General features: G+C 35.7%; 1 protein-coding gene and 1 pseudogene across 1 annotated transcript in view; one reads left to right on the top strand and one right to left on the bottom strand.

Annotated features, from left to right (window-relative positions):
• The first annotated feature begins 262 nt into the window (after nucleotides 1-262).
• LOC118536626 (cysteine-rich secretory protein 2-like) overlaps nucleotides 263-26,649 on the top strand; it is a 109,847-nt gene continuing 83,460 nt past the window's right edge. Inside the window, exon 1 of the mRNA XM_036093569.2 lies at nucleotides 263-349. The gene's annotated coding sequence lies outside the window, so the exon portion shown is untranslated. The remainder of the gene's footprint in view (nucleotides 350-26,649) is intronic.
• LOC118536631 (mediator of RNA polymerase II transcription subunit 28 pseudogene) lies at nucleotides 23,851-24,470 on the bottom strand (annotated as a pseudogene).

The raw sequence follows: 26,649 nt of genomic DNA on the forward strand, positions 1-26,649 counted from the left end.
AACGTAGTTTCTCAGACTGACTCTTGATGGCAGTATTTTCAGGGGCTAAATATTTTTAAGAGTGTCCCTTTAATCTTTGCCTGTCATTCAATGGAAGTGGGGAGCAGAAACATTTTGTGAACAGAAGAAGTCAAAATGTCCATCTAGATTGAATGCAAATATTTCCCAACTCCTCATCAAATTTCTCTTTCAGTTTGTTTTGCTTGGCTGCAGTCTTTGATCAAACAGTAGTTTGTGTAATGATATTGACAGGAATGTGGTTTCCTCCTATATATCTGTTCTGTGTGGCAGAGCCAGGCGGGGGCTCCAGCACCAAAGCCTTTTCACTCAAGAACAGACACATGTGCAGGTAAGAACTGAGGGATTGTAATGTCAAAGAGACCGTAGAAGGGCATATGGCCGTGCTTGTATGGGCCACATCATGATATGTTAGTTGGAAATTTCCGTATTGACAGAATTTGAGAAAATGGAACAAAAGAGCTAACTGACCTTGGGGGGATCTGGGAGTGAAAAGATGCTCTGGGTAGGGGATGAGCTCTGGAGGCATCACAGAAGGGGTGCTTTGTAAGGGCTAGGAATTGTCTGCCCTGAGAATTCCTTCTCCTTAACCAAGTTTCTTCAGCTTCAAAGTCTTTGGTTCCCCAGAAACAAAAAAAGATTATAAAAGGCATATTTATATCTTTTCTATCTTGAAAATGAATACTCTTCCTCTTTTGGTGCTTGGTTTTGTTTTGTTTTTGACTTGTTAGCATTCCTTTCTGAAAGCATAGAATGTACAAATTAATAATAATAGTAATAAAGTAGAAATCATTTCAATTGTTTTTTTTTTTTACATATTACTTGGTAAATGATAGTCATTTAGGTACTTTTTGTTCTTTGGTACTGTAACAGACAGAGTTTTGAAATCAGTTAATTTTGAACATTTCATACTTTATTCTAAATATGAGGAAGTTGATTTCTAGAAAACTTATGACTTATCAGTGTCATAGATAATAAGAAAACTCAAGCCAAACCTCTAGTATTTTAAATCCAAGATTCGTATTATTATTATATCACAACTGCATTGAGCGATAGTTTTATAAATATACGTGTATATACACATGCACATATCTATATGTATTTATACATATCTATACATGTATTATAGAGTCTAATTTGTTTTTGTTAAGTTTTACCTATAGTTGGTGAACTTTACGTGTTATAGTTAGATCTATGATGAATTTCTTTTTTTTTTTTTTCAAGTTTATTTTCATGCTTTGCAAAGTAAGGGATGGTGTATGACTAACCAATTGTTTCAGCTTCATTTGTTGAAAAGATAGTCCTTCCTTCATTGAATTTCCTTAATATCTGTTTTGAAAATCAATTGCCAAATATGTGTTCATCTATTACTGGACTCTGTATTTTGATTCATTTATCTATACAACTATTTTTATTCCAATAGCACACTTTCTTGTTTACACATCTTTATAATAAGTCTTGAAGTCAAGTAGTATAAGACCTCCAACTTTATTCTTTTATGTCAAAATTATCTTATCTTACTCATCCTTTGTTTTTCAATAGAAATTTTAAAATCAGGTTACCAATTTCTAAAAAGGAAGTACTCTCCTAACATTGGGATTATTGGTGGTGTTGCATTGAAAATATGCATGTATTAGTGCAATATTGAGTTTTACCTTCCATGATAGCTCATCTTCATTTAGGTCTACTTCAGTATCTCATAACAATATCTTATTGTTATCAGAGTACAGGTCTTGAATGTCTTTTGTTAAATTTATTAATAAGAATTTCATATTTTTATGCTATAATAGTTGGATTATAAAATTTCAATTTCTGATGGGTTGGTGCAAATATGTAGAAATACCATAAATTTTGTATATTGGTATATATTTTGTAACCTCTCTAAAATCGCTTATTAATTTTAGTTGCTTTTGTATACACTCTTTATAGGATTTTTTTTATAGATGATCATTTTATCTGCCAGTAGGTGTTTAACCTTTACATTTTCTATGTCTGTGCTTCCTACCCCTCAGTTTTATTGAGATTTAATTGACATATAACATTGTATGACTTTAAGGTGTACAACATAATTAGTTGATATGTATGTGCATATTTCATATACATATTTTTTCTTTTTCAAGTTTTTATTTAAATTGCAGTTCATTAACATACAGTGAAATATTAGTTTCAGGAGTAGAATTTAATGATTCATCACTTACATACAACACCCAGTGCTCATCACAAGTGCCCTCCTTAATACCCATCACCCATTTAGCCCACCCCCCACCCACTTCCCTCCATCAACCCTCAGTTTGTTCTCTATAGTTAAGAGTTTCCTGGTTTGCAGCTCTTTTTTTTCTCCTATGTTGATCCGTTTTGTTTCTTAAATTCCACATATGAGTAAAATCATATTTTATATATATATATATTTATAAATATATATTCACCACAATAAATTTAGTTAGCAACGATCACCTCACATAGTTATAAAGAACCAATCATTAGTTTAAAAACCCTGTTCACAGAATGTCCAGTGCATTATGCTTTGGACCAGTATAATGCCAGACAGATTCAGAAATTCTCAAAACTAGTACTGGAGAAATGAAAACTAATATACTGAGAAAATACTATAAATAAAATCTTAAAAAAAAAAAACAAAACGGAGCGCCTGGGTGGCTCAGTCGTTAAGCGTCTGCCTTCAGCTCAGGTCATGATCCCAGGGTCTTGGGATCAAGCCCTGCATTGGGCTCCCTGCTCAGTGGAGAGCCTGCTTCTCCCTTTCTCACTCCCCCTGTTTGTGTTCCTTCTCTTGCTGTGTCTCTCTCTGTCAAATAAATAAATGAAATCTTAAAAGAAAAACTATATATTACTATTTGTTCATTTTAAACTATGAATCCAAATTGCTTATAGGAATCCAAATTCTATATTTAATGTGATAAATTCTGTCTGAAGGAAGACTAATTAGCAATTTTCTGGTAACAGGCAAAATAACCAGAGACCTATATGATACATTGTCCACTGATTCACCAGTTGTCCAAGCAGAAAGTGCTACCCTACATAATATTGTCAAGAAAGAAATAGTTCCATCAGCCAGCAACATGCTGAAGATGGTAATCTTAATTAAACAGCAACAATGATGCAAATAATAGTAATAGTGTTTACTGACTTTTCAAGTTGTAAGCACTTTTAATATACCAAAAGTTTGGTTTTCGTAAACCTATAATGTAGCAGAAGACATGGAAGCACAGAGGTGGTAAACAACTTTCCCCAAATCACATAGTTATTAAATGACAGAGCAACAATTCCAAATCAGACAGTCTAACTGCATTCATAATGTACCCTAGGACAGTGCTTCTCAATCTCGAATGTACTAAGAATTGCTTGAAGAACTTGGTAAAACACAGATTCCTGGGCCCCACTCTCTGAGATCCTGATTGGAATGTCTGGGGTGGAGACTCCTGCAAGCTCCCAGCTGGAGCTGAAGCTGCCGGCCAGTATTGTCAGCATAGCGAGCTTTAAGTTATAGAGGCAATTCATAACTGTCTTCATTGGGCAGCAGCCCAGAGGCTAGGCACTCATCTGGGAATCGAGATGTCCAGATTCTAAGTCAGGTGGTGCTGCCAGATAAGCCAATATTGTCAAACCTATTTCCCAGTTCCCTTGCATCCCATAAAAAGAGAATTGTCTTTCCACTATAAACCTGGTGTGTGTGCATACTAGGTGCTATAAAACAAAACAAATTTAGGGCAGTCTCAAGTGTACGAGGTGATTAGCTGCGTATTATCTCCCAGAAGTATCACTCAGGTTTTTGGGCAACTTTATCCTGGTTCCTTTAACTCTGCATTGGCCTAGAGTAACAAGGGTTAGAAATAGTGCAGGCTTCTGGAGAGTGATTCTAAGGCACAGCCTCCTCATGCAAATGATGAAGAGGGGAGCAGGTGAACAGAAAAATGATTTTGAAATTTATCTCTTGAACGTCTCTGTGTAAAGTGTTACTGGAACAAAACATTTAAACTCAGTAGCTATCATAGGCCTTCTTGCATTGCGAGTGTTGTAGCAGACACACATACGGTGCTTACTATCGACACTCTTCTAGAACCTTCTTACACTAACTCATTTAACTTCTTCAGTAACCCTATAATGTAGATAATAACATCTTTATTTTAAAGATTATAAATCTGAACCTCAGGGCGCCTGGGTGGCTCAGTTGGTTAAGCGACTGCCTTCGGCTCAGGTCATGATCCTGGAGTCCCGGGATCGAGTCCCGCATCGGGCTCCCTGCTCAGCGGGGGGTCTGCTTCTCCCTCTGACCCTCTTCTCCTTCTGACCCTCTTCCTTCTCGTGCTCTCTGTCTCTCATTCTCTCTCTCTCAAATAAATAAATAAAATCTTTAAAAAAAAAATCTGAACCTCAGAGAAATTAGGTAGCTTATTTGAAGTTATAAGTACTGGAACCCACATACAAATGCAAATGGGCCAATTCCCAGTACCTGCTCTTGACTATTTACCCCCCTTAGAAAAAACAGGCCCCAAGCCCCTTGGTTTCTAGATGAGCAAATAAGTATGACTAGGAGGTGCTTAACAAGTAAAAGAGTGAATGGACAGTATAGCTGCTGATTTCAAAAATTTGAATGTTGGGGATTAAAGACAAATACCAAAATAAATAAATAAATAAATGAATTGATTAAATGCTAAACTGCAAAGGAATGAGATGGATGAGATGATACATTGTGTACTGGTAAAACTAAGTAACATATCAAAGGGAATATGGGAGTTGAGCTGGTCCATAAACAAGGTATATAGGACATGGATGCAAAATAATCAAATTAGCAGCAGCAAATTAAAGGAACAAGAATAAGTTTGAAGAGATAAACACAAATGCCAGGCAGAGTTCTTCAAATGAAAAAAAAAAAAAAAAAGGTCAAATCCACAGGATTAGAAAATGTGAAAATAGAACCACCTGTTAAAGCCAGATTTCATGGTTTACTGCAACAACAATGAATACTCACTTGTGATGAACCACAAAAAAAGGAGTATCATACGGACATTAATAAGAGGTAATGTCCTACAGAGCTTCTTCCAAGTTGTCTGAACTGCAAATAAAGATAATGAGTGTTGCAGTTAGTTTGCCTGATAAAATAAAAGACTCTGACATAGAAATTAGCATGCAGGATGTTTATGGGGGGAAGATCTCCAGATTTACACCTCCCTGTGTAGGTAAAGAAAAAAGCAAAACTGGCCATGCAGAGAAGTTGAGTTATGATGTAGTCACAACACAGTCTTAAAGAATCTCAGGGGAAGCAGTAAAACTCAGTCTCTACATACACACACACACACACACACACACACACACGCAGTTTATTATTTATGTAAAATCTAACTTTACACATCAAGGAACTAGAAAAAGGAAAACAAACTAAGCCCAAAGTTTGCAGAAGGAAGAAAATAATAAAGATTAGAGCAGAAATAAGTGAAAGAGTGAGCAGGAAAATAAGAGAAAAGATTAAAAAAACTAATAGTTGTTTCTTTGAAAATATAAACAAAATTGACAAACCCAGTCAACAAAATTATAAGCGAAAGAGGATACCACAGAAATACCACAGAAATAAAAAAGAATCATGAGACTACTATGGATAATTACATGCCAAAAAACTGGACAATCTAGAAGAAATGGATAAATTCGTAGAAACATACAACCTATCAAGACTGAATCAGGAAGAAATAGAAAATCTAAACAGGTTAATTGCTAGTAAAGAAATTGACTTGGTAAGCAAAAACCCCCCAACAAAGAAAAGCCCAGGGCCATATGGATTTGCTGATGAATTTACCAAATACTTAAAGAAGAATTAATGCTAATCCTTCTTAAATTATGCAAAAACAAACAAACAAAACAGAAGACAACCTAAAGAGGAAGGAACACTCCCAAACTCATTTTACCAGGTCAGCATTACCCTGATCCCAAAGCCAGATGTGGACACTACAAGAAAAGAGAACTGCAGGTCAATATCCCTGATGGATACCATGCAAAAGTTTTCAATATAACACTAGCAAACCAAATTTGGCAACGCATTAAAAGTATCATACATGTGGTCAAGTGGGATTCATCCCGGTGACGCAAGCATGAGTCAACATACGCAAATGAATAAATGTGATACATCGACACCAATAGAATGAAAGATAAAAATAATATGATATTATTACAACAAATTAGGAGAGAAGAAACATACCTTAACATAATAAAGGTGATATATGACAAACCCATAGCTAACATTTTACTCAGTGGTGAAAGGTTGGCAGCTTTTCTTTCTTTTAAGATCAGAAAAAAGACAAGGGCGCCCACTCTCACGACTCCTATTCAAAGTAGTGTTGGAAGTCACCTGGAGCAATCAAGAGAGAAAAAAGAAAATAAAAGGTATCGGAATTGGAAAGGAAGATGTAGAATTGTCTCTATTTGGAGATGACATTATTTTATATATAGAAAATCCTAAAGACTCCACCAAAACACTGTTGGGTCTAATCACTGAATTCGGTAAAATTAAGGATATAAAATTAACATTAAAAAATCAGTAGCATTTTTGTGCACTAACAATGAACTATCTGAAAAAGAAATAAAGGAAACTATCCTATTTACAATAGCATCAAAAACAGTTCAAGACAAGACTTCGGAATAAATTTAACCTAATAATAATAAATAATAATAATAAATTTTCTCTATGCTGAAAACTACAAGACATTGATGAAAGAAATTGAGGAAGACACAAGTAAATGGAAAGGTATCCTGTGATCGTGTGTTAGAAGAATAAATATTGTTAAAATATCCATATTACCCAAAGCCATCTATAGATTCAATGGCATTTTTTATAGAAGTAGAAAACATTCTACAATTAGTATGGAATCACAGAAGACCATGAACAGCCAAAACAATCCTGAGAAAGAAGAATAAAGCATTTCCTGGTTTCAAACTGCTACTATATTATAAAGCTACAGGAACCAACCAGGTGGTGTTGGCGTAAAAGAAGACACATAGACCAATGGAACAGAATAAAGAGGCTGTGGCCTGGGTGGCTCAGTTGGTTGAGCGACCGACTCTTGGTTTCAGCTCAGGTCATGATCTCAGGGTATCGAGCCTGTCAGGCTCCACACTCAGAGGGAGTCTGTTTGAGATTCTTTCCCTCTGCCCTTCCCCCTGCTCTCTCTTTCAAATAAATAAATAAATCTTAAAAAAAATAAAAAGAGTAAAGAGGCTAGCTATATACCCAAGCATTTGGGTCAATTAATATTTGACAAAGGGACAAGGACACTCAATGGAGAAAAGACAATCTCTTCAACAAATGGTGCTATTCACCAATAAAAAAATGAAACTTGACCACTGTCTTATGCCACTCACAAATATGAACTCAAAATGAATGAAAAACTTAAATATAAGACCTGAAACAATAAAACTCTTAGAAGAAATCAGGGAAACTTGACATGGGTCTTAACAATGATATTTGGACGTGATACGCCCAGCAACAAAATAAAAAATAAACAAGTAGGACTACATCAAGCTACAAAGCTTCTGCACAGCAAAAGAAATGATCAACAAAATGAAACGGAAAAATATTTACAAATAATATGTCTAATAAAAAGCTATTATCCAAAGTATACAAAGAACTCATAACACTGCTATAGCAAAAAAAAAAAAAAAAACAACTCATTAAAAAAATGAGCAGAGAATCTGAGTAGATGTTTTTCCAAAAAACACATGTAGAAGAACAACAAGCACATAAAAAGATGTTCAACATCACTAACCATCAGGGAAATGCAAACCACTACCACAATCAAATACCACCTTATACATGTTAGAATGGCTATAATCAAAAAGACGAAAGAGTACAAATTCTGGTGAAGATCTGAAGAAAAGGCAACCCGTATGCACAGTCGGTGGGAATGTAAATTGCTAGAGCTACTATTTGAAACAAATAGAGGTTCCTCTAAAAATTTAAATAGAACTACCATATGATCCAGCAATTCTTCTGAATATATATCTGAAGGAAAAGAACATGCACCTCCATTTCATTGCAACATTATTTCCAATAGCCAAGACATGGAGAAAACCTAAGCATCCATCTATAGCTGAATGGATTAAAAATGTATGGTATATATATACACCTAGAATACTATTCAGTCATAAAAAGAAGGAAATCGTGTCATTTGTGACAACATGGATGGGCCTTGAGGGCATTATGCTAAGTGTCATTAAGTCTGACAAAGAAAGACAAATACTGTCATATCTCACTTATATATAGAATCTAAAAAAACAGACAAAACAAATTCATAGAGAAAGAAATCAGAGTTGTGGTTACCAGAGGCTGGGAAGGGGTTGGGAGATTGGAGGAAGGTGGTCAAAAGATACAGACTTCGAGTACTGGGGATGCCATCCACAACTGAGGACGATAGTTAGCACTGCTGTTGGTATATTTGAAAGTTGCTGGGGAAGTGGGTTCTAAAAGTTCTCATCACAAGGAAAAAGATTTTAACCAGATGTGAAGATGAATGTTAACTGCACTTATTGTGGTGACATTCTATAAAGTATGTATGTCAAGTCATTGTGTGGTACATCTTAAACTGGTATAGAGTTGTGTGTCCATTTGGGCCTTAATAAAACCAGGGGAAAAATCTATATATATGATCTGGCATTTACAGTTACCACATCTACCAGTTCTTGAATAGAGAGTTTATGGACATGAATAAGGGCGATTTTTAGAGAAAACAGATAGTAGAGCTGTCTGTGGTCAGGACTTCCAGCCGCTGGGGGGGAGTAAGTCTTTCAATGCAGAAAGGGACCTACGTAATACATCACAGCGTGCATGGATGCAGTCATCCCTGAATTAGCCAGATAAATTTCAGATCTAAATACCTGGTCATAGCAGGCAAGATTTCTTTACCAATGAGTGCATTACTATTATCATTGCCAGGAGATCCCCTACCCGGATTGGGTGGTTGCATAGTTTTGATAGAATATGTATCTTTGCTATTAAATAATTAAAAGCTGCAACATTTTTTTTTTCCTCTGTGCCAGGCTATTACTTAATTCAACTCATGGTTCAGAAAATTCATTCACATGAAGGATAATTCTGGAAAATGACCACAAGATGGCAACATGTACATATGATAGTTAAACTTCTTTAGGAAACCAAAGAAAATTAAACTCAGACTAATAGCCTAAAATTATTCTAAAGAGTAGCTGAATGATTTCATAAAAACTTAAAATAAAAAAACAAAAAAAAACTTCCAACACTTTATTGGCAGTCTGTTGCAGTCCTTCAAGAGGACTTACATAATGAAGGGATGGGAGTGTGAGGGAGATTATTTGCCCCACACCCTCTGATAGAGAGGTGGTTTACCCTCATCTTACCTGTAGAATCACTACTGCTGACCTCCACCTGATAACAGATCTGTGCCTTGGTTTCCTCGTTTGCAATTAGGGATAATAATACTAGTGCCTCCTTGTAGAGAAGCTTGTGAGGATAAAGGGAAAATATATACTGAATCCATAACAGATCCTGCTATGTGGTGTTAGCTATTAATTTTTATTATTCATAATTTGTAATCGAGATTCCTGACACCGTATTTGCTTCTAATCTAAGTTGTCATTTGCTAATTGTGCATGTGGTAAAAGATTCAACATATCACATTTGTATTGCATGGCATATTAAATCTTTGGAACAAACTTTGGATGTGAATAATGGGACATATCTATAGATGCAGAAACTGGATACAAAGAGATGAATTAAATGTGTCTGAGGTAGGGGTGCCTGGGTGGTTCTGTTGTTAAGCATCTGCCTTTGGCTCCGGTCATGATCCCAGGGTCCTGGGATCGAACCCCACATCGGGCTCCCTTGCTCAGTGGAAAGCCTGCTTCTCCCTCTCCCACTCCCCCTGCTTGTGTTCCCTCTCTCGCTATGTCTCTCTCCATCAGATAAATAAATAAAGTCTTTAAGAATAAATAAATAAATAAATAAATAAATAAATAAATAAATAAATGTGTCCAAGCTAAAACTGCTAATAAATGCCTGGGCTGGGTTTCTAACTCTGCTCTGATTGACTGAAATCGTTTCTGTCACCTCTGTGCTGTATCTGAACATTATCACCAAATTTCAATTTTGTGAATTCAATGGATGATACATTAAATTGAAATATTTTTCTTCCTCTTCCAACCAAAATATTTAAGAATAATCTCATTATTTAAAATTTTGGGGCGCCTGGGTGGCTCAGTCAGTTAAGCATCTGCCTTCGGCTCGGGTCATGATCCCGGGGTCCTGGGATCGAGCCCCACATCAGGCTCTCTGCTCATCAGGAAGCCTGCTTCTCCCTCTCCCTCTGCCTTCCGCTCCCCCTGCTTGTGTTCTCTTTCTCTATCAAATAAATAAATAAAATTTTTAAAATAAATAAATAAATAAATAAAAAATAAAATTTTGGTTTACACAACCCTAAGAATGGGTCATGTGGAGCAGAAACAATTTAAAATGTAACACCTGGATATGTAGATGCAGTCAGTTTAGTATATGTGAAATAAAATTTATGAAAACAACATTCCTACATAAAAAATTGTGGAAATTATGTAAGTTAAAAGTAAATGATAAAAGAGACACATTAAAACACCTTAGAGAGCAAAGAAAAAAAATTGTTACTTATAAAGAAAAAAAAAAACTCATTTGACATTAGATTTTTCCAGAATACTACATAGCAGAAGATATTGGATGAATGATGGATAACTGACTTAAAAAAAAAAAAAGTGATGTCTGTGTGTGACTGTCCATGGGAAAGAGCCAGGATAGGAAAACACTGTAATGTTAAAGACACACCCGCAGTATATTATTAGTGCCAGACAAGCATCAGTTGCTTTTGAGAGTCAGGAAGTCACAGGTTAGAATGAGAAAGATTTTGTAAGTAAACAGAATTGCAAAGGGTGTGATTATTTGAGGACAATGGAACAGCACAAGGTCGACCAACTTAAGATGCACGGAAGGCTGAGGGAATATTGAAGATACTGATGTGGGGATAGTGAACGCTAGAAATGTTTGCTCCAATTTTAAGATTTTGAGATGAATCATTAATCCAGTCCTACTTATTTTTATATTTCTTTACTCATTTCAATTCAATATTTGGATAAAAGGAGATTCTGTGGCATCACAAAAGTAAGAAACACTTCTCTCCCATTCTGTGTCATACAAGCAATACAGTCCATGGATAGACTATTCATTGGTTGTATTGGATCTATTGATTGTATTTGGTTTATCCTTTATTGGTCTATCCATTGATTGTATTGATATTTTGAATAATCGTGAAGAGAGTCATCAGGCATATTAACATCAGAAGAACATTTATATTCATCCCTAGGACGCTATAAGTAGGATAGTACTTTACAACTGAAATATTTAATAATTGGAACTCATTACAAAAAACTTAACAAACTCGTAATAATTTGTTCTTAGAAATTAAATACATGTACAATAGGAAATCTTAACTCACTTCTGTATTATCAGGTGCTGTGATTGTTTTCAGCTAACAATGTTAACATTTGGTTATGGAAAGTTACAGCCCAGTTTCATACTGTATAAAAATTGCAGGTGTTGTAAGAGAAAACTCTCACAGTATGTGATCTTTGCAAATCAAGCTCTTCTCTCCTTTCCAATTGCTTTCAGAAAATTCTGAAATACTGAAGTCGCATATCAACTTTAATGATGGTACCAGTGGTATGAATATAGACATAGTATATTGGAAAAGATAATCTCAAAAGTGGTAGGATGCCACACACACACACACACACACACACACACACACACACACACACACACAAATGTCTTCCTTATAATCAAAACCAAGGCAATATTTTTAGCAAACAATATCTAATTATATCTTTTATATGCAGATATTGATATGACCACATGTGAATCATCTTGAATTTTTTTAAAAGATTTTATTTATTTGAGAGATAGCAAGAGAGATAGTGAGAGAGAGCACCAAAGGAAGAGAGGAGCAGAGGGAGAGGGAGAAGCAGAGCAGGGAGCCCAACGCGGGGCTTGGACCCAGGACCCTGAGAACATGACCTGAGCCGAAGACAGCCGCTTAACCAACTGAGCCACCCAGGTGCCTCATATTTTGTATGTTTTTCAAGTGAATTTTATATTTAAATTTATTGGATAGTTCATCAAGGAAACCATATGAAAAGATGGTTTTTCCTATGGCCTAATGTTGGTTTCCCAAAAAATTCATATGTTGAAATCTTAATGACAAATGCGATGGTGTTAGGAGATTGGATTTGAGGAGATGATTATGTCATGAGGGCAGACTGTTCAAGAAATGGAATTAATGCCCAATAGAAACTTACCTTGCAAATTCCATCATGTGAAAACATAGCAAGAAGTCAGCAGTCTGAGAACCAGATGTCCTTCACCAGGACCCAATAAAGCACACTGTGATCTTGGACTTCCAGACTCAAGAACTGTGAGAAATAGTTTTCTGTTATTTATAAGCCATCAGTCTGTGGTATTTTATTATAGCAATCCAAACAGACCAGGGCAGTATTCCAATAAATAGGCAAAAGCTACAAGGAAATATTTTTAAAATTTAGTTATATACCATTTACTGCATAAAAATTCTAAAAATTGTGATTGTTACTTAGATAGACAATGGTCTTTCTAAGATTTGTGTCCTTCTTCCTTCATATTGTTCATTGATTTGTTCTAAAAGTATAATTTTTTCCTGGTGAAAGAATCTACCCAGAGTTTGTTTTGTTTTTGTGTTGTTTTGTTTGTTTGTTAAAACAGTCGCAACAGAAATATTTTAACTTTTTCATTACTTAAAGTATCTTTATTTTATTCTCTCATTTAAATTGCAAATAAAAGACATAAAGTTTTGTTTAAAGTGTTCTTTTCCAAGGAGTGCCTGAGTGGTTCAGTCAGTTAAGTGTCTGACTCTTGATTTCAGTTCAGGTCATGATCCCAGGGTTGTGAGATCGAGCCCTATGTTGGACTCTGCCCTTAGCGCGGAGTCTGCTTGAGATTCTCTGTTTCCCTCTCCCTCTGCCCCTCCTCCCCCCACCCCCGCTTGCTCCCTAAATAAATAAATAAATAAATAAATAAATAAAATCTTTTAAAAATTAAAAATAAATAAAATGTACTTTTCCTTAAGTACCTTAAAGATATTTCCCCATTTCTCTCGGGGCGCCTGGGTGGCTCAGATGGTTAAGCGTCTGCCTTCAGCTCAGGTCATGATCCCAGGGTCCTGGGATTGAGCCCCGCATCCAGCTCCCTGCTTGGCAGGGAGCCTGCTTCTCCCTCTCCCTCTACTGTTCCCCCTGCTTGTGCTCTCTCGCTCTCTCTCTATATATATCAAATAAATAAATAAAATCTTTAAAAAAAAAGATATTTCCCCATTTCCTTATTTTTATTTTGAAAAGTTAGTTATCGATTTCAATCTATCCTATCATGTGATTTGCTTTTCCATTACGGAAATTTTAAACATTTTCTTCCTCCATTTGATTTTGTTTAAATTCACTATACTGTTTCTAAGTATGTGTTTATTTTAATTCATAGTTATTTTGCATGGTATATTATAAGCTCTTTTAATTTAAGAGCATATGTCACTCTTTTATTATATATTATTTTCTCCAATACTTTATCATATTTATTTATACCTTCTCTATTTCTATGACCTTCTACAATGGATATTGACACTCCCTTTAGTTTCATATCTTAACTTTGTTCTCATCTCTCTAACACTTGGTCCCTTTCTAATTCATTCTGAGTTTCTCCACCAATATATCTACTCACTAATTCATTCCTGACTGATTTTTATATCTCATTTACTATGTAACCCCCTTCTTTTAAGTTTCTCATTTCAACAGTTTTTTTTTTATTCCCAGTATCTCCAACTAGTTATGTTTTATAATCACTTGATTGTCATTTAGATTTTCATTATACTTATTTCCCTTAAAGGTATGTGTTGAGTTCATTTTAAACTTGTATTGACTTTTTAATACTTCAGCTTCTTTTAGTGTATTTTGTATTTTGTCACTTTATTGTCTTTCTCTCATTATACAGGGGATACTCAGATATATTGAATTTTCCCTAGGAATATACTTGTTAATTTAGTTACTTATATCTCCAGGGATCAGAAGACTTTATCCTGACTTTATTTTTTGTAGTGTGATTGGTGGAGTTGGAAAAAGACCTTCATTCTGACAAGCTTTATGTTACAGTCGATGGTCATCTATTCCCTACCTTCTGTCCCCACAAATGGAAATTCCCTGTCCTCAAAATTACCTTTCTGCAGCTCTATCTCACAACTTCTCTTCCTGGCTGACTTCATCTCTTTTAATTGCCAAGGATTGGAGGCTGCCAGAACTAAGTATATTTGTTTTTCTGAGTTCTTGGCTCTCCACCCTACCTGCCTCCAGCATTGTCTCAGCATTATCCATAACTAGCAAAGGAAGACCAGCACATATTTAGAATCTATCTCTAGGACACTCTTCTTAGGATTAGGGTACATGTTTCTTCTTTCTGCTTTAAGTTTTTGCAGTTTCTTTTCATTTGGTGCCTTATTTTGATGACTGCTCTGACCTAAATTCTAAACCTAATCAGCATGAATTTCATCAAACTTCACACTTCTTCCAGCTGTTACCCCAGTTAAGCCCATCCTTTCTCAGTCACTGGCTTGACCTCCACAGGATGTGAGGGGGAGAGAAACAATGTAACAATAATCCTATACAGCAGCCCATTTCCTCTCCTTGGAGTTTCAACATCTCCTGCTCAGGCCATGTTTTTGTGCCCCGCCCCCAAAAGGGATCCAACCATCTTAGGATCCATTTACATTACACCTGTTTTACTGCAAAACACTGCCAAAAAAACGGCTCTCTTAAAATTCCTGTCTCATTTCTGTCATCTCCAGAGCTAGATGAAGAACAGAGAACAAGCATCTATTGCTTGTTTCTCCATCTTATAAGGAATTTGGTGTGTCTGACCATGTTTTGGAGTGTATATCGTTTTAAGGGATATTCCTGTTCAGGTTATCAGAATTAATTATCCTTGTCTCCTTCATGGTCTAGCTAGTAACTCTCCTCAGTTCCTCTACTTAATGCTACAGACACAAAGACAAACATTCTCATTCTTTGTCTTTCGATTAGCTAGATGTTATGTTTTGCAGACCTCTAGAGGATATAACATAATTGTGTTGAAAGATGAAAAGATTTGTTTTGTGAGAAGTCAGTGACTAATTGCCCTAGGCACAGTCTTCTATTTCCTATCGGAAGTTGTAAACTCTGCAGTAATAAAATTCAAGTAAGAAAATGAGATTCCTGAGTGTGTATATTAGAAGACAATTATGCAGGCTTTTTTTTTTTTTTTAAAGATTTTACTTATTTATTTGATGGGGGGCGGGCACAAACAGGGGGAGCGGCAGGCAGAGGGAGAGGGAGAAGCACGTTCCCCACTGAGCAGAGAGCCCGATGCAGGGCTGGATCCCAGGACCCTGGGATCATGACCTGACCTAAAGGCAGACGCTTAACAGACTGAGCCACCCAGGTGCCCCTATGCAGTCATTTAGAAGGTGTTTTCAAGTTTTGATAACTAATATATTACTTTACTTCATGACAAAAACAATCTTAAAGCTAAATTTAAAAAATCTTACTAATTGAAGTATCATTAGAAAAATAACTGTTAGTATGAATTTGAACTCTTTAGATCCTTACTTTTTTAAAGATTTAATTGAAGGGATCACTTTGAAACACAAATCAAAAAGTTTAGATCACAATTTTCTTTATTCTGGGGATGAATCTACATGTCGGACTCTTAAGTGAATATGAAACACAATCTAATCTCAGCAACACAGTGATTCTTCCTTAGGATTATTTGAGCTGGAGATGTTTTGTCTTATTTATTTTTAAATGATTCTTGTTTACATCAATTTACTAAAATTAAAATCCCCATCTTAGTCTTCATATTATGGGTTTGTCCCATTCCATGCTTACCTGAGTTAGTAACTAATAAGAGAGTTCAGTAAGAATTTAGTGTGCAAAGATCCTATAGAAAATATGTATTTGTGATCTGGGTGATTTAGTCATTTAGTTTTGTCCCTGTAGTTATCTGAGGCCCTTTGCACTCATTAAGAAAACAAAAACAGCTCAGGCACCAAATTTCAAACCTGAAAATAATAGAAATCATCAGTGCAATGTCATAAATTATGTTGGACCTTTCCCTGGTTTCCTCTTTGCTTTTGGGAGGTCATGATTAACTGATCTGTACTGACAGTGGGGAAATGTGTCCTTGTGGTTTGATGTCTAACAGGTGAGTGCCTCACAGTCCTCAGTTCAAATTCCAACTCTGCCACTTCTGGAATGTACCCTTGGGAAATTGCTTATCCTCCGTAAATCTCATCTCTCTCAGCTGTAGGAAGGGACAGTGGACAGATTGCAGCAGTTTCAGTGTGAGGATTAGATGAGAGCTCACATGTTAAACTGCTCTTATGGTGCCTAGAACATCAAAGTTGCTCAATAAATGATAGTTGTTGGTATAAACATTTTTTTTTAAAGAAAATAGTCTATATTTGGCAAAAATTAAACAATACTAAATTGCCTTAAAATTAATTTGTCCTAATATTTATGCAATAGAAGTATGTTAGTGAAAAGCATAAATAGATAAATCAAAAAATATTTGGAAGATAAAACTGGTACTTTAAAATGTTTGCATTGTTCATCTATCCACAGTGTTACTGTATGATTCTTCCAGCTTGTTAAAATTAGTTCTGCTTGAATAATCAAGAAAGAAGTTTGCATCACCAAGTTTTTACCTTTAATAACAATAATAAAAGCTCATGGAAAATTTTTATAATGCAAGATTAGTAGCTCATGGGTAGTTTCCTAATAGAGATTATTGCTTCATAAAAAGGAAATGTTAATATTTAATAAGCAATTGATTCATTTTGTTCATAAAGCAAATGATTAAATTTGCTTATAGGCATATAGATTATTGGTCATTTCCACACCCAGGCCCTGTACATAGCATAATGGAATGCACATTCCATAAAAATTTTCAACAGAAATGTGAATTGAAGCTAACCTGCACTAAATTTTCAACCACTTACTAATTGGACAGATAATAGATTATTTCCATTTCTTATGTCCTATTTCAAAGTTGATTTTTATGCTATTTTTTAAAATGAACCCTCTCTGGTACAAATACTATTTTTCGGTACACACAGATATTTATTAAGATAGAATATATCCTGGTCCTTCTAAGACATCTCAGTGTTTCAAAACTAATTCACAGCACACAAAGTATACTGATCTCTGACGGTGGAAATAGATTATAAATCAATTACAGAAATATATCTGGAACATTTTCAATTTTTTTTGAAACTAAATAACTCACAACTAAATAACTCATGAAACCTGAGACGACAATGGAAAATTAAGAAACTACTTGCACTAAATGAAAATAAAAACAAATATTCAATAATTTTGGATAAAATTAAAGCAGTGCTTACTTGGAAATTTATGTTACTAAATGCCTATGTTAGAAAAGAAGGAAGTTCTTATTTTGTAATTCTAGGTAATCAAGACAATATAGTATTTTCATCAAGATAAACAGTCCATGGGACACCTGGGTGGCTCAGTCATTAAGCGTCTGCTTTTGGCTCAGGTCATGATCCTGGGGTCCTGGGATGGATCCCTACATCGGGCTCCCTGCTCCGCGGGAAGCTTGCTTCTCCCTCTTGCTCTTCCCCCTGCTCGTGTTCCCTCTTTCGCTGTTCTCTCTCTGTCAAATAAATAAATAAAATCTTAAAAAAAAAAAAAAAGATAAACAGAGTCCAGAAGAGACAGACATAGACATAAGTGATCAATTTATTTTCAACAAAGTTGCAGAACATTCCACTGAAAAAAGAAAGCCCTTCAACAAATAATGTTGTGACAGTTTGGTATCCACGTGCATAAAAACTGAATTTTGATCCATACATTGAAACTTATACAAAAGTTAACTCAAAATGGATCTTTGACATAAATGTAACATCTAAAATATCTGGAAGAGACAAGCAAAAATATTTGTGACAGTTGGTAGGCAAAATTCTCTTAGAGTCAATGAAAAATAAAGTTCATAAGTGAAAAAGATTGATAATTTGGCCTTTTGTCAAAATTAGGAATATGTATTTGATATCGAAAAGATACTGTTAAGCAACAAAAACACAATTCCAAAACTTGTAGAAATTACTTCAAAATTGCATATGTGATACTGGAATTGTATCCAGATTTACATAAAAATTCTGACAACAACAAAAAGACCAAAAATATATATATAATTTGCAAAGTTTTGAACAAATGCTTCACCACAGAAGACACAGACAGGAAAAAAAACACATAAAAAAGATGTTCAGCATCATTTATTATTAGAGAATTCCAAATTAAATGATGAGTTACAACTATAACCCATTCGAACAAAAATTAAGAAGACTAAGTGTCTGCAAGAAAGAATAGCAATTGGAACTCGAATGCACTGCTGGTGAAAATGTTAAATGGTGCACCATAATTGAAAACAGTTGGTAAGTCTTAGAAGTAAAAAAATTAACCACCAACAGACTTGTCCATTCCACTCCTAATAATTTAACCAAGAAAAATGAAATCATACATCCATACAAAGATTTGCACGTGAATGTTCATGACAACTTTTTAAAAAGCCAGAAACTACTCTAAATACATCAACAGGTGAATAAGAGCCATCTGATTTTCTAAGTAATATAAATAATTAGAAGTAAGTTTCCCCTCTGTTCAGTTGAACAAGAATTTGAAAAATTACTAGCTACACCTAGCTGTGATTGGGAAGCATGGGTAAGAATACATCAGCTGGTCAAAAAATAGCCATAGAGCCCCTGTTTGTGACTACAGTTGGAGATGCAATAGAAGTGTTGCCACAGCCAGGAAATCTTTGAGTGTCTCCTAGATTAGGGTGTAGAAAGTGAGTAACAGAAAAGTAAGCATGACAGTCTATATTCGGAACAATGATTAGAATAAAAATCAACCTATTATCACTGCAAAGTTGTGACACACCCCACCAAAACAGAATGACTTAAATAAATTGTTGTTAGAACATTAGCAGAAGCTGGAGTTGAACTTGCATAAACAATATGTAGTAATGTTATCTAATTCCCTATGCATGCTCTTATCCTAAAATAATAGTTTTTCAAACAATTGTAAAACATAATTATATGTGTATGTAAAACTTGCAGATACCTAGATTCTTCCCAATAATAGAGAAAGTACTATATGGTGTCAAATAAATTCCTTTTGAAATAATTAGAGCTCATTTATAAGATATATTTTAAATTACCTGTGGATTCTTAAATTCATTAAGCAGAATAAACTTTCTAAAAAATAATGCCAATAGATAACTCTCTTTAGAGAGTTAGTGGTTTTTCCTAATCCTTGGACACTGAATCCATCTATATTCCATAAAATTCCATATTAACTTATCTGCAGATTTCCAGTTTGGGAATGTATTTCCAGATTGATATCCTATACAAGAATTTGAGAGGAGACAAAAGAAATTTTATTATTATCTCTATAAAATAATTTTTCCTTTCCCTACATACTCAAATAAATTCAATTTGAGAATAATTTCTGTTTAAAGCAACATTGTTTTCCTTTTGACCTACTCCTTGAAGTTTTAGCTCTAGCAAAATCTTTATTTGTAATTGATGAGTATCAATATTAAAAAATAGCAAAATTAAAAGGTGTCAGGAAATGTAATTGTGGATATTCTCATACATTTCATAGTCACAAAGAGAACTGACAGAACTCTGTCAATTTATTTATTGTAAAATCTCTACAAATCGATGAAAATTAGTCCTGCATGAATTAATGGAATGTGTTTTCCTTCTTTATCAAGTCTCTTTGTACTCATTTATTGCTTGACTTCTGTGCTCTGTCTTCTCTTCTCTTTAGGGACAGAATGTGCTCCCCTCATGCTTTTTAATTATTCAAATTCATGATGTGAGGCAGAAATCCAGGTGGCCTCGATTACTAAAGATTTGTATTGCCTGCCCTAGAGAAGCAGCTCAATACCTGAGCTGTCCAATGCTGATGTTTAATGTGGCAAGGACCAGAGATGAATGAACTTTCCTGGGTTTTCCTAAACTGCTTTAATCTCCTTGGTGTGGAAAGTTCGGATAAGGGTTGAGGCGTTTTTGAGAGGAGAAACACAAAATACAATGCAGAGGAAGGCAGGCACGACCATCAGTAGGACCCCCTTTGATTTCCACATATTTTGGGTCCCTCTGAACTAGAATTCATGGCCACTCTACTGTAAGGAACTGAGATCCAGGAGGGGGCTGGGTTTGGAGTGGATGTGTGAGTAAGGGGTACGCAAGTGTAGATGTGGGGGAAAATGTGGAGGCTCAGAGCAGTGAATTAGCAATGTGACCTTCTTTGTCCCAGGGCAAGGCAGATCACTCCTGAATACCAGGCTTGATCAAGAGCCCACACCATGAATGAATGGCTAAATGAACAAATGTTTATCTCAAGGTCCTTGCATGATGAACACCTCTGTGTGGTTGCTTTAAGGCACCAACCCTGTTACAACCCATAGGCTTCTCTGATTTGCTTTCACCCTTCTCCATCAGCCTATTTTAACACTAGAATTGTATCTTTTCTTTTGATAACTGACTTCATTTAACCCATCTCATATATTCAATTCAGATTTAATTAACTCAGGCAAATCAGATTTAGTTAGCTGCTGTTAATAAAATTAAAGTTTATCTCTTTAAGAAGATGTGTCTTTTCTTAGTGACCGTGGCTCTTTAAAGACAATGTTGTATAACCATGCTAATTTCCTTCAGTTAGCTCCTGCACTCATGGTAATGAAGTCATCAGCTATCATGAAAAAATACAAGGTCTTGAATGCAGTCACATGATGGTTGAACAATTCTGCAAATTTACTTATTTTACTGAGATAAAATAGCTTATTGATCATGTACTGTGTTGTGAAGATGGAGAGATGCTTATTGGATCATATCTTTTACCTTATTTTGCTTCAATAGCACATACTGAAGTTTATTGGTTTTAATGGTAGCGGGAATCCTAATTTATAGCAATCAATAGGGCCTCAGTTTACTAACATCAATATCACCTATTCCGGTCTCAATACAGCCTGAACTAACATTGTTGTAACCTTTATCAATGCTAGAGCTAAGGATGGAGTTCAACATAGCCTCATATTTCAATCATGTGATTTATAGCTGTTAAGGTTGACATAATTCAATTGATGGCATAACTGAATCCTTGCACTAAAACTTGTCCTAAAGTAGAGTCTTACTGTGTTTAACTCCCTCTCAAGCTTTCTCATTGTCCCACCATCCCCCAGCCCTGATGTCTGTCTTCCCTACATAGCTAACATTTACTAAGCCTCACTGTTTCATTTACTTCTATTTTAAATCAATCATTAAAGCAACCTATAAAACACAGTCCAGTCTCATTACTTGCAAGATAAATATTAATAAATTGGAAATGGTTTAAACATATCATATATTGATTGTAACTTCTATAAACATATGAGAACAGGAATAAAAAAACATCATATGTACCTAATTTAAAAATATTTATTCAGCAGTGACTACCAACAAAATGTGATGCATATATATGGGAGGTAGTCCCCTTCACTTCAAAAGAATTACAAAACATACACGAACAATATGACATAATATTAAAAATAAGTTCCAAAAGGTATACAGGTAATATAGGATAAGTGCCAGAGCAGCATAAAATTGCTCCTGTTTAGACACTTGGTGAAAATATAACAAGTAGCCTGCAGGATGTAAAGGATGTGACTGGTTCAGGGTGTGAGGGTAATTCACAATCATTTGGTTAAAAAAAAAAAATCTATAATTCTATAGAATTCTATATTTCTATCAAATCTGTGTTCATTTTATAGAAATGTGAATGGCATGGTAAATAAAATTCTTTTCACCGTCATCTAAAAATTAAAATTGACATTTGTTTATTTCCTCAAAAATATTTGTGTTGTGAATGCAATTGAGATCACATAAAAATAGGATGCTTGCTTGCACACAAGGAATTGCCTAAGAAAGGAATTCAAATAAGGAAATAATGAAAAAATCAAGAAATCTAAAATTGCCAATCAGAGCTTCTAATTAGCATGATAGGACCAGGTTAACAACCTTGAAGTCATAGAATGTGAGTAAAAACAACTTCTAAAATGTCTGTTTAACCTATACATTCTGACTGAGGGGATTCATTGGCCTCAGGCTGTGTACCCCCCTCCACATACACACAAACAAAAAAAAGAGTAGTAAGTATTAGGTATAAAAGATAAATAATATGTGGTCTCAGGATATTCAGAGGGGAGCAATGTTTTATGCTCATGAGGGGAAAGAGACAAATACAAATCACTAACACCAGCCCCCCACCGCCCCACCTCCCCCACTCCCCCACCCTAAACCCAGGGAGAACCAATCAAGGTTGGTAGAAAGACAGGAAGTCCTGTGTCCTGGGAGCGCAGCGGAGAGAGTGTTAGGAGGCTTAAGGGACCAGACACCTCCAGGTCAGACAGAACTGTAAATGGATGTCAATGCGTGTGGGGAGGGGCCTTCAAGGCTGAAGAAAACAAGAGTCAGGACACAGGACACAGGACACAAGACACAGTCACAGAGGTAGTGCCAGCTCAGAAGACAGTGGAGTGTCTGTTTTGAATAAAGGGATGTAATCTAAGCCAAGACTGTAAACAAGAAAGAAAAATCTCATCCAATGCGAGCCAGACACAATGCCAGTCTGTATTTCTCAACAGCAGTTCAACAGAGAATCTCATTGGGCTGCATAACAAATAAGAGGGTAAAACATCTTCACAAACACTGAGGCCCACTCCCTACCCTGAGACTCCAGTCCCTTGAATCAATATCATCCGTTAGCAAGCACTTGCCTTAATGGAAAATTCTGCCCCGGAAAAGGAAAACAAATTTGACACAACCGAATAAAACTCAAAACTGAAGGAGACAACCACAACAAGCTTGTATTTCCCCTAGCCTCAGTGGTCGTGCTGCTGAGAACAGGGTCTGTCCTGTTACTTGAACTGATCCTTCATTGCAGAACATAACGCAATACAGCATATCGCTGCTCCTACTACATCCTCTCCTCCAAAAAGTAAATAAACACCCCCAAAATATAAACCTACTCCAAATAAAAGTCAACATCAGTTTAAATATCCTACTGTAATATTACTGCTCTACCCTAGGATATTGTAATCCTCTTCTGGCCTATTTAACATCCTAATTCTGAGTGCTCTGGAAGTATTACAAACATTGTTACACTGGATTCTTCTTGTGGTAGTACAAAGTCTTGAAACTCCACACATTTAACCATTTTTCTACACTACCACTGATGGGCAACTGTCGTAAAAGGCCTACAACCAAAATCCTCATCCTTTGATTCTCAGATCAGATCATACAAAATTTTTTCCCTCAGAGCCATACAACTGAATCTGAAACTGGAAACACAAAAAGATTAAAAGTCATAAAAAAATAAAACAGGAAACACAAAAAGGAATCTGTAAATGGCGTCACACTAACAGTCTAAACTTTGCTAAAGACAAAAAAAATTTTACTTGATTTACCAAAGATACAAGAATTTTCTAAAGTACTCAAAAAATAATGTCTATAAAAATAGGGGGAATTTTTAGGTAGGAGCATCAGATGAAAATCATCTCCCTGTCTGGCAAGGAGTTCTTTAAAAATGTCACGTCTACGTGAACTGATGTTGTCAAAACTGTTTAGGCTGACTCACACATCAGATCGCTTTCAGGCCAGTTTTCATTCAGGTTTGTTTCATAGAGGAAGGGATATTAGTGAACACCTGGTCGAGGTAGACCAAGAGGCCCTGAAAGATTTCAGCTGGATGTCCTCCAGTACCTGCTGCAAATACCTCAGTTTTGTCCAGTGCCTCTGGACCACAGCACCTTTACATTGTAATTCACTCCTTAGTTCTGAGACATCCTGTTTGATAATTGGCTCTGGTTTCTGAACAGATGACCGCAATATTTTGCGTAGGAAAAAACATTGTGTCCATCTTGCAATATCCAGAAATTTCTGGATAGATTCATCAACACCAGTTCAAATTTCTTCCTAATCCATGCCATTGGTACAGTTCTGACTCAGCAGGGAAGCAAAGCAAGCCTCAAAAGATGACTCCACCTCTTCCATCAAGGTACTGTTAGAAGTTCTCGGAGCACCTGGCACAAACTGAAGCAGTGAAACCTGTCTGGGGAGCCCAGGTGGGGAGTCAAGGTGAGGGTCCAGGTGAGGGTCCAGGTGGAGAGTCCAGGTGGGGGTCCAGGTGGGGAATCCAGGTGGGGGTCCAGGTGGCTGCTTGGAGAACATACCACCCAGAGGAGCTGCCTTTTCTGGAATGATGGTACTTTCTATTTTAATTTCCATTCATGATGGCTATGTTTACTAAAGGAATTCTTTTTTTTTTTTTAAAGATTTTATTTATTTATTTGAGAGAGAGAGAATGAGAGAGAGTGAGTACATGAGAGGGGGGAAGGTCAGAGGGAGAAGCAGACTCCCCGCTGAGCAGGGAGCCCTATGCAAGACTCGATCCAGGGACTCCAGGATCATGACCTGAGCCGAAGGCAGTCACGCAACCAACTGAGCCACCCAGGCGCCCTACTAAAGGAATTCTAATTCCCTGTCTTACTATTGGTCTCCAGGGCTAGATGAGGAACAAAGGATTAGCACCTATTGCTTGTATCTCCAATATATAAGAAAATTAGTGATGTCTTGCACACTTTTTAGAACATATATACTCTTAAAGGATATTTCTATTAAGCCAGCTTATCGGAATCAAATAGCCTTGTCCTTTGCCATGAATCTGTGTAATAACTCTCCTCAATTCCTCTAGTTAATGCTGGAAGCACAAAGGCAGACCTTCTCATCATTCCTTTCCTTTCCCTCAAACTCTGTAGATTACAACTCTCTCCTCCTCTCCAACCCAAACCTCTTCTCTTTGTCAGCATTATCTTCAACAATATATGAAACCACATGGAATATTACAGTGCAAAAAATTTTGAAGACATTGGAAATGCATTAATTAAATGTACTTATTTAATGATAAAACATTACAAAAATTATATGACATGGTTTTCATTATGGAGATTGCTACCAGATATAACACAACAGGGATTAAACATCAGCTTTAAAATGATGAAAAGATTCATTTTACAAAAACTGAGTGACTGGTTGCCCTCCTCACCTCTTTCTTTTTTTAATTTCCTGTTGAAAGTTGTGAGCTCTGTAAAATAAAAAGTCAAACATGAAAATGAGACTCTTACATACTGCAAGAACAATGATGCGGGTAGGTAGGAGTTATGCTCCTTTTGATCAACTGACTCTTACATACTGCAAGAACAATGATGCGGGTAGGTAGGAGTTATGCTCCTTTTGATCAACTGATTCATTACTTTATCTTGTAATATCCTCTTAAAGCAAAAATTTTTAAATCTTGCAATAGACATGAATTTGAGCCTTCTAGCTTCTAGGCAATCTTTGGTTAAAATTTTAATTGCAAGGGTCACTTTGAAACACCATTTTGAAGGAAATGTTTTTTAGAACACAATTTTCTTGTTATATTTGGTGACTATCTACAGTTTGGTGCCTTTGGGGAAAGTGCAACCCAACCTAACCTCAGCAAGATATCAGTCCTCTCCTAAGATTTGTTTGAGATGGAGATGTTTTATCTTATTTTATTATGATTCTTATTTACCTAATTTTAATAAAATTATAGTTCCCAATTCCTTACATCATATATATACACACACATTATATACATTATATAATACACACACACACACACACACACACACACACACACACACACCCCTATAATGGAATATTACTCAACCATCAAAAAGGATGAGATCTTGCCATTTACAACAACATGGATGGACCTATAGGGTATTATGGTAAGTGAAATAAGATATAGAAAAACAATTATTATATGATTTCACTTATATGTGGAATCTAAAAACCAAGACAAATAAATGAATAACAAACACATGAAAAGCAGAAATAGACCCATAAATACAGAGAAAAATATGATGATTGCCAGAGGGGAGGGTTAGGGATGGGCAAAGTGGATGATGGGGCATGGGAGATACAGGTTTCCAGTTATGAAATGAATATTCATGGGAATGAAATGTTCAGCAACAAGAATATAGTCAATGGGATTGTAATTGTATGGAGACAGAGGGTACTACACTTCTGGTGAGCATAACATAATGTATACAGTTGTCAAATCACTATGTTGTATACCTGAAACTAATGTAATATTGTGCATCAACTATATTTCAATAAAAGAAACAAATTTAAAAAAATAAAATACAGACTGCTATAGAAGCTTCCTTGTCTAAAATGTAGTCTACAGCTTCCTTAAGATCACTGGTAAAGCACAAATACAAAACAAAATTTTTTCAATTAAGAAAAAATAAAACTGTGATCATCACTTATTTAGAAAATGAGTTTTACTAAAATTTTAAGCTGTACTTAGCTCCACAAATTCATTGCTTTGTTTTAGACTTGAATTTCTCCCTGGTAGAATAAACCTACCCAGAGTTGT

Source organism: Halichoerus grypus, chromosome 9 (assembly GCF_964656455.1).
Source record: "Halichoerus grypus chromosome 9, mHalGry1.hap1.1, whole genome shotgun sequence".
NCBI classification, from domain to species: domain Eukaryota; kingdom Metazoa; phylum Chordata; class Mammalia; order Carnivora; family Phocidae; genus Halichoerus; species Halichoerus grypus.